The sequence below is a fragment of the Dioscorea cayenensis genome, chromosome 16, assembly GCF_009730915.1.
Source record: "Dioscorea cayenensis subsp. rotundata cultivar TDr96_F1 chromosome 16, TDr96_F1_v2_PseudoChromosome.rev07_lg8_w22 25.fasta, whole genome shotgun sequence".
In the NCBI taxonomy this organism is placed as follows: Eukaryota; Viridiplantae; Streptophyta; class Magnoliopsida; order Dioscoreales; family Dioscoreaceae; genus Dioscorea; species Dioscorea cayenensis.
Genome location: NC_052486.1, coordinates 4,297,680 through 4,318,084, shown reverse-complemented (window position 1 = coordinate 4,318,084; position 20,405 = coordinate 4,297,680). Strand labels below are relative to the sequence as shown.

The window sequence follows — 20,405 nt, the reverse complement described above, 5'->3', positions numbered from 1 at the left end:
GGTAAGGGGGCTTCTTTAGCGCCGAGGAATGTGTGCACACATTGGGCTAGAAGTAGGGGCACGACGTCGAGCACGCACGGAAGAGGTTGGCCTCTCATCTTGCTTTCGAGCAGGTGGTTCCGAACAAATAAAATCGCCCCGGCGGTTGGTCAAAACAAATATATCTTCATCAACACTCGCCGGGAACAGCTCAAGAAACTAACATATGTAAACAAAACAATCTTAGCGAAATCATTCAATTTAAACACTAACAAATGTGTTTAAACATTTAACTTATATATTTAAACAGTATCGTATATATTTAAACAGAAAACAAAAAGTTTAAACACTAAATAATATGTTTAAACAAAAACTACAACTGTTAAACGTTAAATACTATATTTAAACATTAACTACTATTGTTAAACATATTGTTCATGATTTATTACCTCATTTCCTTCAAGAGATGACAAACTGATTTCTATCGACGTTTGCTTCCGGTAACTATTTTCATTGTAGCACAACATCCTTGGGGTCTTGCCAAAACGGACTTTCTTTTCGGTTTCGGTCAGCTCATAAAACCAGATGTTCAGTGCGATCGAGCAACCCTTAATATACCCCGTGTTGGTCTTTTTCCACGCGCATCTAGCTTGCACTCGAGCGACAGTTTGTGGAACATCCTCCATAAGCCACTTGAGTGTCGCTTGCACCCATGCGTATCGCCACATGGCAGGTAGATCATCGACATAATCAAGGAGCCAATTCAGAACCGAGCATGAGGTACACCATCAGGAGTTTGAAAAAATTTTCTTCTTTTCTCCTCTGTCGAACAAGTTGCTCAAGAGTTCTCTTGATGGAGTCTCTGTGTCTCTCGTAGGTTTTTGATAAATACCTCTCTTCGAAAGCTGAGCGTGTTTTCTTCTTATGAAACACGACTGCCTCTCCATCGTAACGCAGACCAAGAACGAGAGCCACATCTTCAGGCCTGAAACTTAGCAGGCTTGCCTCGATCCTGAATTTATTGGTGCGGCCATCGTACTTTTGTAACAGAGAATCATGAAGGGCCGTCTCTTGGAAGACAGCTTCCAGCTCAGTGAATGCTGTAAACGGTGTCTTTTGGATGATCTCCTAGCGTCGATGGGTCATGTGAACTTTCAATTCAGCCAAGGTCTCTACTACTGGTGTCAAGTAGCATCGCCTATTAACTAGATTTACCGCCATAATCACAAGCCTGCGACAATAACAACACATTCAAAGCAGTATTCACAAATTTTTAAGCGAAAGATAAGTTTTTAAATGGAAACCTCTATTCTTAAACAGAGATATCACTTGTTAAACAGAGACCTAGTTTCTTAAACAGAAACCATAATATTTAAATGGAGACATAATGTTTTAAACTAAAACTAATTTCTTAAACGAAAACCTCATTTGTAAAACTGCAACGATATCAAATGAAAAGGGAAACGTACATTATAAACATTACACAAATCATAACAATCGAAAACTCTTTCGATCGTGTACACAGACGAAATGTAAAACAAAACAAAACTCTAGCCGAGAAATCTCCCTATGGACTAACAAAACCCTAGCCGAGAAATGCCCCTGCAGACTTCAATATCTTCTAATAAAAATAAAACCACAAAATAAAACCAAAAAATCTCTCTTTGTAACAGAATAGTTAAAATAAAATGATAATCACAACTTCTTCAATACCTTAGACTGCAAACTGATGAAATGCCGAATACTTACGTGGGACTTCTCCTTCAAGACACCGGTGGAAAGGGAAAAAAAGCTGAAATTTCAGAGGATGTCCGGATAGAGACAACTTCGGATGGGAAAAGCTAAAGAGGCAAGTTGAGAAAAAACATATTCAGCTCCAGTAAAGGTCGTCTCTTGGGATTACCCTAAAAAAAACCCCCCACTTCTTTTCAAACCAGCGAAATGATTGCAGTGCCACGACTTCCCATGCAATGGGTACTTTCATCCAGAAAATTCAAAATAACTCTGTTAACCACAGTTACAAGCTATGCGGGTTTGGAAAATATTGTGTTTAAAAGAAAGGGGTTTTTAGGGATTGCCAAATTAAAGGGGTGTTTTGGTAATATTACAAACTTAGAGAGTTTTTTGACAATTTTTTGTAAATTTTATAATAATTTTAGAAATTAAAATAGGTGACACAATCTTTTCACTTGGACAATAATATTGTTTACTTTGACAATGACATGATGCTTATTTATCACTATAAGTAACTAATTTTACCACGTTAGATTTAATACTAATCTAGCATATTGTGCAAAAATTACTCGTGTGAAAAAGCAGCCATAAGCTCAAATGGGACCTTTAAAATTGCAATTGATAAAAATTTGAGATAGAAAAATATTATAGAAATATGAGTTTTGGTTTATAACTATTTGGTTTATAACTTAAAAGAAAAAAAAGTAAGTGGGTTGACTTCCACCTCTTCTCAAGTTTTTTGCTTTTCCTTCTTTTAGAGTCATGTAATTTTCAAAAAAAAAAAAAATCACCTCCAATCAATTCACCAATTTTTTTTTATTTTTACATCATAAATATAATTTATAAAGTTAACATAAATTAGAAGAGTGACCATCACCTCATTTGTTTTCAAAACAAACTTAAAATTTTATTCATCGCTTCCATGAATCTTAAGTAATTTAAAAATTAATACATAAAGAAAAATAAAATGGTTTTGGAGGGTTGTAGTTATATATATAATCATTTAATTAAATCATATTAAAAGTTTAATTGTATTAAAATTGTATGCAACATTTTAATTAATTTACCCAGTTGAGTTAGTTTGAAGAGAATTTAATTGAGGAAAAGCCTATAAACATGCATAAAATGATTGGGTTGACAGTTCTAACCTTATTATGGTTACAACCTAATCTAAGGTAAACTCTGTTATTTTAAAAAATTCACTATTTAATTTATAATAGGAAACTTAATGTTTTTGTTTTTGACAAAATTAATAACTACAAGGCAAAAGACAAGTGAGTATGGAGGTGCATAAGTTATGGTGGCTTGACTTACCTCCGGGTATCTTAATGTTTTATTTATTTATTTATTTATTTTTTTGACAAAGTCAACAAATGACAAAGAAAAAGACAAATGGGTATGGAGGTGCACAGAGGACCCTAAATATGAATTGTAATATGAAAGATTCAAACTCGAGATCTCTAAATTACAACTTTAGATAATTACCATTGGGTTAGGCTACGGTTCCTAAAACTTAATATTCCCACAGTTTTATATTTTGGCTAGAGTTGTAAATTTGAATTTATTTTAATAAAATATTTGTTAAATTGGTTTCATCAAGTTTTTTCTTTTTCTTTTTTTTTGGTCATGTAATAAAAAAAATCACCTCCAATCAATTCGCCATTTTCTTTAATTTTACATCATAAATATAATTTATAAAGTTAACATAAATTTAGAAGAATGGCCATCACCTCATCTTAACTTAACAAAACTCAATGTTTGTTTATTTGTTTTTAAAACAAACTTAAAATTTTATTGATCGCCTCCATGAATTTTAAGTAATTTATAAATTTATACATAAAGAAAAATGAAATAGTTTTGGAGAGTTGTAGTTATCTATATAATCATTTAATTGAATTATATTAAAATTTCATGCACCAGTTTAATTGATTTTCCAAGTTGAGTTATTTTGAAAATAATTTAATTGAGGGAAAGACTATAAACATGCATAAAATGATTAGGTTGACAGTTCTGACCTTATTATGGTTACCGTCTTTTCTAAGGTAAACTCTATTACTTTAAAAACTTCATTATTTAATTTATAATAGCAAACTTAATGTTCCCACAGTTTTATATTTAGATTAGAGTTGCAAATTTGAATTTATTTTAATAAAATATTTGTTAAATTGGTTCCCTCTAATATATCCTTTACAAGATATTTGACTTCCAAGTAATTTAGTTTTGTTAAATAAAATAAATACATGGTTTATAAAATGAATCAATAAAATTACGAAGGCCTCTATTTGATTTGTGAAAACAAATTATGGTTGGCAATGCTTATAATAGATTAGTAGTCATACTGAGAGTGCGGAAATGAAGATAGTGCGTGAAAAAAACACATGGATTGTAGTTTTATTGTGATTAGTTGGGATTAATTAGAATTTAAATATTAAAATATTTGTCGAAAAATATGTCAATAGTTTTGATCAATTAAATACCAATTAAAACAAATATGTGTTAGTTATTAATATGATTATTTTTATTAAAAATATATATATATATATATATATATTCATAATTAATATTCTTAATATTTTTAAACATAGTGTTCAGCGTATTAATTTCTTTTTTATATAAAAATTTTAGTTCAAGTATTTTGTTTGATTAGTGATTTGAAATTAATTTCAATAAATAAGAGCAAATTTATGCAATTATCCATATTGTTTTATTATTTTAAAAATAAGTGTTCTTTTAAATCTTCTTGTAATTTTTCATATTTGGTTAATGCTCTATGTTTTTTTTATTTATAATTGCATATTTCTCATAAAATTTGGTTGTTTTTGCAAAAATATTTTAGAATTAACATATGGAATATATATATATATATATATATTTATTTATTTATTTACATTTGGTTCAATGTATTTGATAAATACATTATACTGAATCACTTAATAAAACTAAGTAAAAATACCATCATATTCTTTCTATGCGTTGATGGATCTAATGTGTATAAATATTGTAAAACCTTGGATTTTTTTTTGGAGATTGCTTAGGACCAAAGAAAATGGCGGAAGCATACATGCACTTGAATCCATTGATAATGATGATAATGATTGGGCTTTATGGTTTTTCTAACTGATCACACACAGAGAGGGGAGATGGGAACCCTAATTCAAAAAAACCTAATTCTGAATCTTATATCTTTGCATGCTTAATCAGGGACTACACCCTATTTATAATAAATCTTTTTGGGGCTAATTATAAGTTTGCTCATTATAGACTTGACGATTTTGCCCCTATAAATTCCACATATCATATTATTAATATGTAAATCCACACATTAAAAATTAGATAAATAGGACCCTATCTAAACTTTAATTAGGTCTAGGGATGGCAACGGGTCAGGTCGGGTGCGGGTTTTGCCATACCCGCACCCGAACCCGCTACCCCGCCCCCATACCTGAACCCGAACCCGAATCTGAACCAGACAGGTTTTCAAAACCCCAACCCACACCCGCACCCGACGGGTAATCGAGTACCCGCGGGTATACCCGCCCCGCTTGACCCTATATAAAAACATTTAAAATAAAATTAAAATACCAAAATAAAAATTAAAAATAGACATTAGACATAGAATTTTTAAGATATGCTAATATAAACACACCAACTAGATCTCACAAACCAAAGAAAACCAAATTAAAACCATGGTATCATTGTCATGCATCAAATGCAAGCATTGATAACCCTCCAAACACCTAAACATTGATACATCTTCATGGTCACCCTAACTCATAGAACATTCAAAGTAGGAATTCAAAATACATTTAAAGTCAACACAAAATAGGCATTCAAAGTAAATAGACATTCAAAGTCACATAATAATGTTAGAGTAGGAATAAGAAAATTTTAATCCAAAACTATAGTGTGTTTTTTTTTTTTGTTCAAATGACTATCATTCATCATCATCTTCATAGAGATCAATTATCTTCTAATCCATAAGTAGTTCCACTTGCCAATAATTCATCTACATAAAACAAAATAAATATTAAAATGTAAGCATACGAGAACTATATATTTTATATCAAATATCTTTAAACATGTGAAAATTTCTTTTTACCTTCATCTTCAAAATCTTTCCCATTATGTAAATTGAAGTCTTTCATTGCTTTAGAACTCATTCCTATATAACCCATATAAAATTTAATGAGTTAGTGATAATGAAACATAAATACTATACTATTAATATATAAAACAAAACTTCAATTCAATTCAAAATAAAAGCATTTATGTGTTTAGGTGATCACCATTCATCACCAAATAATAAATCATCTTCCAATCCATGAGTAGCTCCACTTGCTAATAGTTCATCTACATTAAACAAAAAGAATTTTAGATTTGAAAAATAAAATTTATATATTTTGCACCAAATATCATTTAATTTGTAAAATCTTCTTTTTACCTTCATCCTCGGAATCAATCTCATCAAGTAAATTACCATAGTCTTCCATTCCTTTAGAACTCATTCCTAAGTAAGCCACATGAATTTTAATGAGTTATTGATAATAAAACATAACATATTAAAATATTAATACATAAAACATGTATGAAAACTAGTTTACCTTTATTTTCTTCACTCCATAACCAACTTCTAGCACACATCAAAGCCTCTAAAGTATGCCAATGAAGTCGATTACGATGCGGACTTAGTATTCGACCACCAGTACTGAACGCAGATTCAGAAGCTACAGTAGATATTGGAATGGCTAACACATCTTTTGCAATTTTTTGTAGTGTGGGATATTTAACTCCGTCTAACTTCCACCACATCAAAATATCAAAATCAGATGTGCTTGGTAAAATATCTTCCTCCAAATAAAGATCAAGCTCTGACTCAAGATGTGTTGTTTTTGCCCTTTTTTAACTCTTCACAAATACATCAAAATCATTCAAGGAATCATCAACCACAAAACTGTTGATATCTTCAAATTGAGAGCTAGTGGATTCTTTATTCTTCAACTCGTAATAAAAAAACAAATCATAGCAAAGCTTTCAAATTCTATTAGCTTCATGGTAGGCATCAGCAGGATACAATTTCTGATAATAATATTCAAGTAAACTCATCTTGTATCTTGGATCCAATATTGTAGCAACTCCCATAATATCATGAATCACACTCCAATAACATTTAAACTTATCCATCATCTTTGTTGCCATTATCTGAATCACCACATTGGAAGAAGTAAGCCAACTTGATATTGCCAAATTAATTTCACACTTTGGGAAAATAAAGATTAACAGTAGGATAATTAGTACCAGAAAACAATTCTATGACACTATTAAAAATCTTCAACTTCTCACAAACTTCACTTGCAAATTCCCATTGTGTTGTTGTTGGCAAACAAATGTATATATCATCACAATGTTTTAGCCTACAAAATACTTCTTTATATGATATAGCAATATCAAGCATTTTATAAGTTGAATTCCATCTAGTTGGGCAATCCAAACACAAGCTTTTAGTGTATGTCATGCGTAGTTGTTTAGCTGTTTCTTTGAATTTTTCCACTCTTTTAAGAGTTGCGGTCCAATAAGCTACAGAGTCATGAATTTTTTCTACACAATCTTTCACCACTTCCAATCCATCCTTCACAATTAGATTTAATATATGTGCACAACAACGCATATGAAACAAAGACCCATCCTTTAGCAATGACCCAAGATGCAACTTATTTTTTATTTTTTCAATCATGGAATCATTTGTGCTACAATTATCCAAAGTTATGGTGGATAATTTGCCATCAATATTCCAATCCAATAAACACCCAACCAATACAGTACTAAGTCTCTCACTTGTGTGAGGCGCAGGGACATAAATGAACCTAATATAAAAGAAGGCTATCAATCATTCTAATATATAAAAAAAAATAAAGAACAATTATTATTATTATTATTATGAAAAAATAATATATAATCATAAAATAAATTTATATTTACCTTAAAATACGGCTTTGCAAATTCCAAGATTTGATCAATATAATGTGCAGTAATTGCCATGTACCCCTTTTTTTTTATTGCTTGCTGTCCACATATCTGTTGTAATTGCCACTTTTCCTTCATTAATGTCCATCAATTTTAATGCCACCATTTTTTCATTATCATAAATTTTTAAAATTTCTTTCTTCATAGTGTTTCGAGAAGGAAATTTGAAATAGTGGTTGAAGTGCGAATGAATACTTTTTAAAACCGAGATGATCCACTATCGAAAGTGGATACTCATGCATAATGATTGCTTGAGCTAGCTCCTTCTTTGCAAATTCCGGATCATAAATTGTAGTTGTCATTTCTTGTTTGCCATTCACCATCTTAGTTGTGATAAGTTTTTGCCCTTTTAGGCTAATCTTTCGTTGGATACATGATTCCATATGTAGATGCAAGTGCTTCGTTCCATTCTTTGATTTCCCACCGAGCAATTTTTTACAATAATTACATTGAGCTTTGTCCTCTCCATTAATTTGAGTCTTTTAAAAATGACACCACACAACACTTTTTAACCTTCCACTTTGTGTAGTAGACTCCGTATGATCTCCTACATCTTCTTCAATGGCATGTTCATTTGGAAAAGAACCTTCAGGATTAGGACTTTCAATTTCATTTGATTGATGAGAACCAATATCGTCACCCATCTAAAAAAAATTAAAAATAAAATTTACAGTTGAATCAAAGATAAATGAGTAACTACAACATGCTCTGCTAATTATATATATATATAAGAACTCAACACACATGCATAATTAACCTTCACACATTTGCATATTATATACTTCCACTCAATACGCTGAATATCCACTCAATATATAAATAGATATATTAACTGTATAAAGATACTCAATGCCACTAAAATTATCAACATGAAACTCCTTAAAATTCTTGGGAATGGGTTCATTTAAGCAAAGAGCTGGTTGCCTGCTGTGAATGCATTGAGTGGCAGGTTGTTGAAAGCTACTAAAGTTAATTGCATGTGTTTCCATCTCTCATATATCTATGAATTTGTTATGTATATAAATTCTATATACACTAAGTTTCTTCTTTAATAGTAGATACTAAATAGAAAGTATTGAGTGTGGTGTCTAATCTAATGGATTGATATATTTATGTGATGGTCTTATCAATATGTAGACTGATCCTTCATTTTCCAATAGAAAGGTAGATGAACTAGATAAGACAATTGGTGTAGTGGCAAGAGATCCAAAACTTATTTTAATTTGGCCTTGATGTGCAGGAATTGGAAAAATAAATGATCCACTATGATGCATCCATTTTTGTAATATTTTTATAGCAAATTAAGTAGGCAAATTAATATTTAAAAATTGCTTACACATTTTTAAAATACAAAATTTGTTTTCTTCGATTTAAATTAAAATATAATTTTAAACAATGATCTGCTTATGCAACAATAACTTGGGCAAACTTTATCTTTACAGAAAAGTGCTATTTATTTTTCATTTGTGAAAATGTAAATCATGGCAGTTGATGCATCTGTCTTTGAAATATTTTAGTTTAAAATTTTAAATTAGTTTTTGAAAATATAATTTATGGAACAATATAAGTAGATTAGTTTTAAAAGATTGCAATATGAAATCTAATTTATTTTTTTAAATACAAAATTTAAAAGATTCCAAATTCAAGGGCTTGTTTGAATTGAGTTGATTGAAGTCTACATGATGTGGATAAACCTTTTTTTTATTATTTTGAAAACTAAAAACTGGTTTTGAAAATAAAATCAAAATTTCTTTCAAAAAAAAAAACGCTTAATTCTATTATCTTGCAATCAAAGAATAAAAAGAAAAACACATTTCAATTTTCAACTCCCACAGTCCCACTTATCCAAGTTGTATAAAACAAGAAGAGATGTCTGTCTTTCCCCAAGATGTATTCTTCCCATTTACAAACCAAACAAGACCATTACTCAATCAACAAAACATAAAACTCTCAACACAATGATTTAAGCCTGAGAACTAACAGAATGAATAAATGAATATGTATGCACTCATCATACACTAAAATTATCAAATCTTTGCTTTTCATCTTCAACCAATCCACAGGAAAACCAAAACTCACCATCAAATAGTACAAGAAACCAATCACTAAAAAAATAACACAAAGAACACAAGAATCACCCAAGAATTCTACTTCCAAATGACAAAATCAAAAGAAAAAGCCACTAATCTGAAGTTACTTTCATAAAATAGAAATCACCTCTGCCTCCTTCGAAGATTTGGTGAACACTCCGCTCGCGATCAAAGAGACGGTACCCAGCTGGCCCCGGCGCCAAGGAAGACGACTGCTCCGATGACCTCAAATGAGGGGAAGAAAGGGTAGTCTCTAGGCCTCTGGCGAGCACCAACAACAATGAGGAGAGGAAAGCTTCAGATCGGAGTTCGGGTTGGATTCGTCTTCGGCGTTCGGAGAGGAAAGTTGGAGAATGGAGAGAGATCTGAGAATGAGATAGGGTTTGGTAATTTTAGTTTTAAAATAACCCTAACAAAATAAAAATTTAAATATATATAATTTAATTTCGGGTCGGGTTCAGATTCGGCTACGGGTCGGCTATCAGGATTCTCATACCTGCACTCGCACCCACTTTACATTAGTCGGGTTTTATCCCGAACTCGACCCGAAACCCAGTAAAATCGGGTTTTATCCCGTCAAACTCGGGTCGGGTCAGGTCGGGTCAGGTCGGGTCGGGTCGGGTTTGGGGATTATTGCCATCCCTAATTAGGTCACCACAATTGGGTTCATTCAAAATTAAATATAATAAGATGAACACAATTATAAACATTAGTTGTGTAAGCCTATACGATTTATGCACATATATCCTTATATCCCTATATGATGTGTGATCCACAACCTAACAAGCGCATCCTTGGCTTTTTAAAATCTAGGGAGGTTTCATGACAATTATTAGATCATGATTTAATGATTTCTATTTGTGGGGGTAGTGTGTAGATTTAATGTTAAGTATTGTTAATTACTAGGCACTCTATGCGAATGGATAGTGGTTGTTAAATTTACATCTAATGGCCGTTGTGAAGTATCCTAGATTTAAATTCTAGGGAAATCAGTAGATTATGCACTCTAATGATTTATCATTACCAAATTTTAATTTCTCTATCATTCACACGTAGAAGCTTAATAGACAGGTAAATGATGCTATTCTTTTAAGGTTACCATTATTCAGGATATATAGTAATGAAATATCAATATGAGTCTTGATTAATTAAACAACTCAAATTAATATTTTCAAATTATAGTGGCTATCATACACGATAACTTATAATGTTGCTGGTTGGTATTATTTCATAATATTTTTTGCTCTATAAAATAAGTTTAATGAGTTGAGGTAGAGAAATCAGGAAAGGAGGATGAGGGCACCTTTGACATTTTAAAGGACCCAAATTGCAGTGGCCCAACTAGGCGCCCAGTGGTGGCTCAGCATTGTCGAGTAGATCTTGGCCAAGGGGAAGAAAGCCAAGAAATTTCAAAGTATGGGAAGCCCAAAAGATGGTTGGCGCAGGTGGTAAGGCAACAACACATGTGTTTGGTGCTACTGAGGCTGGATGTTGGGTCTGGCCATCAAGCATGATAGAGTGGGCGCGTGACCGAGAGTGCTGAGTAATCATGCCTCGGCTGGACGGGCTAGGCAGGCACGACCGAGAGTCACGGGTGCGTGCATGGCCAAGTAGGCACATTCGTGGGCTAAATGCTGTGCGCATGTGACCAGGAGATGTGCAGAGTGGTGTCCACATGTGGCTAAAGGTCATGGGGTGGTTGAGGTGCGAACGTTGGCACCAAGTAGTTGCCAAATTGGTTGGACACTTAGGTAGTGTTTTATGCCCCGGATATCCCAGGATAGGGATGGGATATCCAGGGCTATAGCCCCATCCGGGTATTTGGTTTCCTAGATGAGGGCTGGATGGGATGTCCCCATCCCTGAAAGTGGGATGAGTGGCGTCCCACCAATTTGGTAGGATGCCACTCATCCCACCATCTCATCCCTTTCTCTCTCTCCTTCTCTCATCCATTTACATCTCTCTAAATATTTTAAACTAATTAATTTCAACTAAAAAATTAAGTTAAATAATAAATAAATATGTTATTCATTAATAATCCATTAAAATAATTTAAACTAAATAAAAAAAATATATTTTTATTAATTATCTGTTATTTAAATACTTCCTAAAATATTTAAATTTAAATAAATTACAAATATCATCCAATAATTAAATTAAATTAAACAATTTAAAAATATTTTTTAATGATAAATTTGAAAGTACATTTTTAGTTTTTAACCTTTTGGTTATTCATAATAGTTTCCGATCATTTGATGTAGTTTCTAGTTATTCATAATAGTTTCCGTTTATTATGTTATTAATTAATAATCCATTAAAAATATTTCATGCTAAATAAATAAAAAAATTATCTATTAATATCCGTTATTTAAATCAAATACATACTTAAAAATGGATATCCAAATATGTACATATCCTTATTCCTCTAACCAAACACCAGACAATCTTATCCTTACTATTAAATCCCTCCAACCAAACACTTAAACATGGATATTCCCATCCATGGATATTTTATCAATGGATATCTCCCATCCATGGAATATTATATCCCACTATCCAAACACTACCTTAGTGGATACGGTTAACCTTCTCTCCCTAGCGCATGATCAAGGGGCATGCGGGATCTCACCGGACGTGGTGAGATGGCTTGACCGAGAGCCAGGCGGGAGCTGCTGCGCCGGGCAATTGCCAAGGTTGGTTGAGCCACCTTCTCTGTAATGTGGCCACTTAGCAAAGTGGTGGAGTGGCCGTCAACCCCATGCCTTTAGTGGTTAGTTATTCTATCCGCCATGCTCTCTTGTAACTTCGACAAGGTCTTTGGCCTGAAGTTTTGTATGAAGAGATTTATTATTGAGTGATGAATATAAGTCTAAATATTTGGGTTGCCTTTCTTTTGTGTGTTCTCTTGTTTGCTTTCGTTTGCCTATTGTAATATTTGTGACGAGGAATGACTTGGCTAGTGACAAGCATGGGTGGCATCGCACTATAAAAGAAGAGAAAAACTAAGGTAGTGTTTATTTGGATGAATTTGAAGTTACATATAATTTGAGTTACTTGGTTTTTAGAAATCTAGTGTCTGGTTCACATGATTTTAAAAACCCATGTAACTCAAATTACATCCAATGTGGGATTTGGTTTTACGCCCAAATTGGGCGTAAGTCGAAATCCTGGTAGTTGAAAATCCTTAGGTGATGTATATATTAATGTATATGCATATATATATATATATATATATATACATATATACACACACATACTCATATACATACACATACACACATATATATACATATACAGAAATTACACATACGCACACATACATATACACATATGCATATGCATATATACACACATACATATACTTATACATATATATATACATATACATACATATATATTTTATATAAACATACATAGGTATGTTTACATATACATATATATAAATATATACACTTCTACTTATATATATATATATATTCATATATGTATATACACACATATACATATATGTATACATAGTATGTTTATGTATACATATACTCATATATGTATATGCAGATATTCATATATACACACATATACATATACTTATATAGATATATATATTGATATACATGTATATAGATTTCCATATATACACACACATATACATACACTTATACACATGTATTTTTCCAATTCTAGATATATAAATCCTTCCAAACAAACAAAAAAATCTTATAATACAGTAATTCCAGTTACACCTAACCAAACACAAGATTTAACTGCACTATATTTTGAAAATCAAGTATTTCCAGTTACATTGTAATTGGAAATACACTGCATTTAGAATTATATCCAACCAAACGCCACCTAAGTGTTGAGAACGGCAACCTTCCTTTGGTAAAGCTGTGACACTAACCATAGTTGGGTTAAAGAAAATTGTAGATTACTATAAGTTAATCAACTTCTTTTATGAGGATATTGAGATAATTAGAAAATTTTGAAGATCTAGTAAATAATTAGTATAGTTTTGGAAGGGTATACAAGCAAAATTAAAATAAAATAAAGAAAGAAATGATATTAAAAAAATGTTTAACTATAATATTAAAAAATACAAAATTGCTATGATTGAAAAAACAGGAAAATTTGTTAGAATAAACCATAAATATATTGCCAAAATATAGAATAAGTTATTGTTGAGAGAGTAACCATTAGTGTTTTCTCTTAATAAACCTATTTAGTTCATTCTAATTGAAAAAACTCATAGTTTAATTTATTTTTGTCAAAAAAGTGTAAATTTTTATTAATTGAATCAGAGTTATTTAAATAAAATTTAATATAAATAAATCCCACTTAAATGTTATTTTTGAGTGTTGTATTTATTTTTTTAGATTTTATAAATCAATAGATTTTCTATTAAAATTTTAACCAAAAAGCTTCAATGCACATAGCTTTCAACCTTAGAAAAATAAAAATTAAAACTGTTGCATCATGAAAAAAAATCCAATTATTTAGCAGAACATTTTATTTTACTTATCTTCTAAATATTTTATTTTATTTATATGAAGCGCATATACTATATCATCTAAATTAGTTGTTATTTTTAATGAAATATTTATAGAATTGGTTCTTTCTAATTTTGTTAAAGAAAAAAATAAAAAAAATAAACATAAGTATTCACTATCTTTAAAACAGAGGGAATATATGAATCTATTTAATTTGTAAAAAATGGAGATATGAGACAATGAAGATGGTGTGTGAGAAACCTAAAAAAGACATATGGATGGTATTTTGATGGGTTGTAAATTAGTTTGAATTAATTACCAACTTTGATTAATAAAATACTAAAGAAAAAGAAATAACTTGTAGTTACAATATGGGTTATTTTAATTATTAATTTATATTTATTCATAATTAATATTCTCAAATATTCTTAACTAATAATTGATGATACATTACATTTATTAATTTTTTGCAAAAATGTATTTTTATTATATTTTATTTCATGTTATTTTGCTTGAACTTCAATTTTAATTGTGCTTTAAATAATGATCAAATAATTTTTTTTTTAAATTTTACATTTGTAGAAAATGCTTACTTGATATGTAAGTTGAAATATTTCACCAAAGAAAAATAAAATTATTTATTTTATTTTTGGGAGGGAAGAATAATTAAAATTTTGGGGCTTACATGTAATAATTTTTGCATATAAGGGATTGAATAGTAATCATCCACCATAATGAAATCAAAGTAAACTAAATAAAAATTATCTTAAAAAAAGAAATTAAAATAATCACTATATTTTGTGGTTTGTGATGTTTATATTTTGTTTTTAATTATTTGGTTGAGAAATATAAAGAAAAATGCTTTTTTTTTTTTGTAATTTCCCCTTGTATATATATACATGTATGCCTTTTATGCTTGTGGTGACTATGGAAATGAAATCAAGGGGCGCACCCACATGGGTGGTAGCCGGGGCTGAAGCCCGGGCTGACAGATCGAAAAAGCTTAGAAGAACTCTGCCCAACAAGATTTAAATTTGCGTTGAGGAAAGGGAAGCCCGGGGTGAAGCCGAGGTTAGGATGCAATCTGTGTATCATAAATATTGATTTTTATTTAAGTCCTTGTTGTACCAAATTACTGGGTCGCAAAGGGAAATATATGTATCATTATAAAAACCAAAGGGAATATATGTATGCCACCTCACCCATAAAAAACATTATAAAAAGCCATATGTCGCCATATCAGTATATTTGGACGGCAAATCTCACAGCCGTCAGCATGAGGGACTCATTGACTCAAATAAAAAAGTAAGGGGATTTAAAAGGCACAAATTAGAGTAGAGGAAAGGAAAGGGCACATTTCGATAAGTACAAGGATTAAAATGGAAACTTTACTTTCCCACTAAGCGACTTAATCTAATCCTATTTATTTACATCCGTCTAAATATTTAAAATAAATAAAACAAATTGAGAAGCAAAAGTTAGCACTTTGTTTATTAAATGGAAAAAGATATTAATTAAAAATATAACGTAAAAAAAAAAAAGATATAATTACTATTTTAAATATAAATTCTGATAAAAGTGAAATGGAGTTGCTATTGCATCACATATTGTGGTATTGAGCATAAAAGGCTGATATATCTAATGTGCCTCCACCAACATACCAATACAATAAAACTTTATTTGTTAAATTTAATTCATATATACTTATGTGAACAATGAATTACAAGAGAATTGCAATTTACAAACAGCATTTTTTTTTCTAATCTATTGCTAAATTGAATTAGCAACAAATTAGAAATGAAAGTTTTCTGTTTCTAAAGTATGTATTGCTAATTTATTATAAACAAAATAATAGTCCATTGCAGATATTAGCAATGGATTTGTAACAGAAAACAATTCATTTCAAAATTTTAAAAAAAATCGTGAAACTAGTCCATTTCAAAAGCGTTGCTACATTCTGCAACAAATTATTGCGTTCGAAATTTAGAAACAGATTTGCAATGGAACATATTTTGTCTTAAATTTGTTTTTTTATTAGCCACAAAAAATTATTCTATTGCAAATCCGTTGCTAAAATTAAAGAAATATATATATATATATAAAATTAAATTTTGAAACAACTTAATCTATTTGTAATCCGTTACTAAAAACCTAAATAATTAAAAAAAATATCACATTTATTTTTATAATTGATATAAATAATACCTGTTATGACAAATTTTTTCATCCAATAAAGCCAACAAAAAATGATTTCATTAATGCATTTAGGAAAAAATGTCCAAAATAAACTTTAACAAAAGAAAAATAGTCGCAAATAACAAATAAATCATTTCTTATGTCCAAAGAGACAGTGTGACGTACAGACTGTTGCATTATTAATATATTGCACATCTGATTCACATCAGAAACTCCAAAAAAACAAAAAAATAACTACAAATTAAATCCTAAGAACACCACTTTTGAATTCCTAGGAAAACAAAGTAAATAAAGAAAATCCCATCCCCTGCTCCACAGTCAAACCCCGCTCAAAATAGCAGAATTGCCGAGAAAACACCACCTTTGCGGCCAAATGAAAAATCCAAAGATTTGCCCCACTGAACAGCAAGAAAAAGGAATGAATAGAGTAAAATAAAACAAACCCTAAATCTAATAAAAATACCTCACTGTTTGATCACTGTATATTCCTACAAGCAAAAAATCTCCAAGCTGTCTAGCACTTCTTAGGATCTGCAAACATAAGGAGTAGTACAATTCATTACTCATCAAAAAAATTTATTAAGAATCAAAACAGAGGCACAATTAATTCAAGCAATAGAAGAGAGATAATAGATCCTAAAGAGATAATTTTTAAGATGTCAAAAGTATCTTCTAGTTATATAAAAAGAAGGTGAAATAATACTTGACCATTATAAAAGAGTGTGAAATAATACTCAAGTGCATGTAAATTTTGAAGAGATTTGGTTACAAGACAATGTCAATCTCACCACTTATACTAAATCAGAGAAATCATATGCTTGACAATACTAGACATAAATATGTTCCATGGTCACATGCCAATTATATGGAATAGAAAAGTAGTGGTTTGAATAGATTAGTTACTCGCGTGGATAAGTGAAATGCATAATATTATTGAATTAATGGCTTTCATGGAATTGGATGCAAGTTTATGATTAAAAGATTTATATATGAATGTGATCGAATAAGCATCTTTATATATTAATGAATTATATACATACATGCATGTAACATGCATGATGATAAGATTGAATAGAACTTCCCATACACTCAACAAAGTGTTCTTGTATTACTATGATACGTCTACTATTTTCATCCTCTCTTTGGTTCCAAAAAAATTCACTTCTAGAGTCGAATCTTTTGAGTCCTTTCCTTCTTTTGACTTTGGATAAGTATTAAATCATATTGGTATTGTTTAATAGTAATTCATATTGGTATATATATAAATATAGTTTTTAATGTTTAAAATTAAGGGTGCATATTCTTTTCAATAATATGCACCCTTAATAAGTATTAATTAAATCATATTAGATTTTTTTTGTATAATACATTAATCATCTAATAGTATATACACACACACACAAATATGTTTAAATTTCCATGCACCGCAGGTTCTTCTAAGAGGTCCAAAAATGGCAGGAAGATCTCATAATAGGAGATCAAGCTTTCATTTTTGAACTAATAAACTTTCCTGATGACATAACCAAATAGAAGATGTGCAAATGAAAATCAAAGAAAAGGAAACTGCCACAGAACCTAGCAGCACAAGGAGAAAACAAAGAGATAAAAATATATAAGAAAAAAAGCGGCTCAAGGTTGGTTGGTTCACACAAGCAAAATTATCAAGCCTCAAGAAAAATCATATGACAGCGTGATATATGCATTATAAACAATTGTATCTGTAACTTCTCTGCAATTTCAATTACTAATTGTATGCATAATATAGCCATCCTCAACAGCACAATCAAGAATTGCAAAACAAAACCCAAATGCAAGTAAAACAATTACCTTAATAGTGCCATCAGCTGCAGTAACAGCACGGTGAACTGGTGACCTCCCAACTCTCCACTCTGCTTCACGGAGTTCATCACGGAAGCCCTGAGCCACTGCCAATACTCCGATTTCATCCCATTTCCAACCTCAAGGATTATAAGATTTCAAACAAAGAAGAAGAAGAAGAAGAAGAAGAAGAAGCTCACAGTGGTTAAAATCTTGGATTTCCTTAGCCTTGGTCTTGTAAAGAAGATCATGTGATTCATGTACCTGCTTGCCTCTATAGCATTGCTGAAAAAGGAAAACCAGAAAAACAATCACTTAAAAGTACAAGCAAATTCTTCATGATTTCTTTCATTCTAGAGCTAGGGTTTTGATTTTACCTGACCGAAATCAATGGCGAGTTACCGGAGCTCCGGCTCCGCCAACCCAAGGAGAACACTCGATTCGGTGAAGTGTGGCAACGAGATTAGGAGAGATCGGGAATCGGAGAACTAACACACCGAGATTCGGAGAGATCGGAAAGCGGAGAAAGGAAGGGGCTTCAGTTAAACTCCCGATTGCTCTCCTGATTGCTAGGGTTCACAGAGATGGAGAGAAAACAGATCCGGATACAAACGGGTCATGTGAATTTCACAAATTATTATTATTATTTTATAATAATTTTAATTTTAAAAATCACTCAATCAAAAAATAGATAATATATTTAATAATTTTATATATTGCAAACTTATTAACAAACAAATAAATCTATCTTATAAATTTATTAGTAATAATTATAAATTAATATTAAGAAAATTTGTAATTATCAAAAATTTATTCCAAAAAATAAGTTCATTCAAATAAAAAATAAAATAATCAAATTCCCAATATTCATATTTATTTATCAATTTTTTTAATTGTACTCATATTAATTAAAATTTTAAAATATATAATTTTTACAAATATATTAATTCCTTTTAGATATAATTTTCATACATTATTTTTCTCCTTACATCTTTTTAGGATAAAAATTATTTGAAAATTTTTTAAATGACTCAGATATATAAACAAGACCAATAATTTTTTTTAAAAGAATTAATATATATAATTTAAATAGATATGATAATAAGTTAAATATTTAAAAAATCATAATAAGTTTCCAAAAAGACTTAAAATATATAAATTTTCTAAATGTATTGATTATTTCGAGATAAAATGAAAAATAAAAAAAAAAAAAAAATTAATTTAAAAAAAAATTGCAAGCGGATCCAGGGATCCGTTTATAATTTTACAAACGACCAAGGATCCATTTGTAAATTTATCAACGGATCTAGGGATCTGTTGATAATTATACAAACGGATGCGAGTATCCGTTTTTAAATTTATAAACGAACAAGGATCCGTTTGGTAATTTTACCAACCGACAAGGATCCGTTTGTAATTTAAAAGGATCTGTTTGTAATTTACAAACGGATCCTTGTCTATTGGTAAAATTACCAACGGATCCCCATATATGTTTCTAAATTTACCAACAGATCCCTAGATCCGTTGATAAAATTACAAACGGATCCGTAGATCCGTATGCAAAAGTAAATTTTGGTAATTATAAATTTATCAATCATGCAATATTAATTATATATCATGAAAATTATAAAAAATACTATTATATGTAGTGGTATATGTTATGATTTTATAAATAATAATTAACTTTCTTATGAATTTATAATAATAACTTTTTCATAAATGGTAATAATAATTTTTTTCTCAATTAATATCTCAAATTAATTGTTTCTCGATAATAATAAATTTCTTAATTTATTGTTAATAATTACAAATTAATATTTTATGATTTATATATGTAACAAAATTTATTCCAAAAAAAAAATTACAAACGGATCCAAATATTCGTTTGTAATTTTAGAAACGGACAGGGATTCATTTGTAAAATTACCATCTGTTTGTAAGTTTACAAACGGATCCTCGCCGTTGGTGAAAATTACAAACGGATCCCCCGATCAGTTTGTAAAATTACCAACAAATCTTTGGATCCGTTTGCAATTTTATTTTTCAATTATATATTTTTTATTTTTTTAAAATTCATTTT

General features: G+C 30.2%; 1 long non-coding RNA gene across 5 annotated transcripts; it reads right to left on the bottom strand.

Moving 5' to 3' along the window:
- Positions 1 to 16,616: 16,616 nt before the first annotated feature.
- LOC120278806 lies at positions 16,617 to 18,940 on the bottom strand. 5 transcript variants are annotated; one of them, XR_005541771.1, is made up of 5 exons: positions 18,703 to 18,940; positions 18,526 to 18,610; positions 18,335 to 18,465; positions 16,971 to 17,038; positions 16,617 to 16,868 (listed from the first exon to the last, which is right to left on the bottom strand). It is a non-coding gene; the product is annotated as an uncharacterized LOC120278806 (long non-coding RNA). The 5 variants fall into 5 exon arrangements; XR_005541773.1 differs by lacking the exon at positions 16,971 to 17,038; XR_005541774.1 differs by lacking the exons at positions 16,617 to 16,868; positions 16,971 to 17,038 and adding an exon at positions 16,884 to 16,905.
- Between the last annotated feature and the right edge of the window lie 1,465 nt (positions 18,941 to 20,405).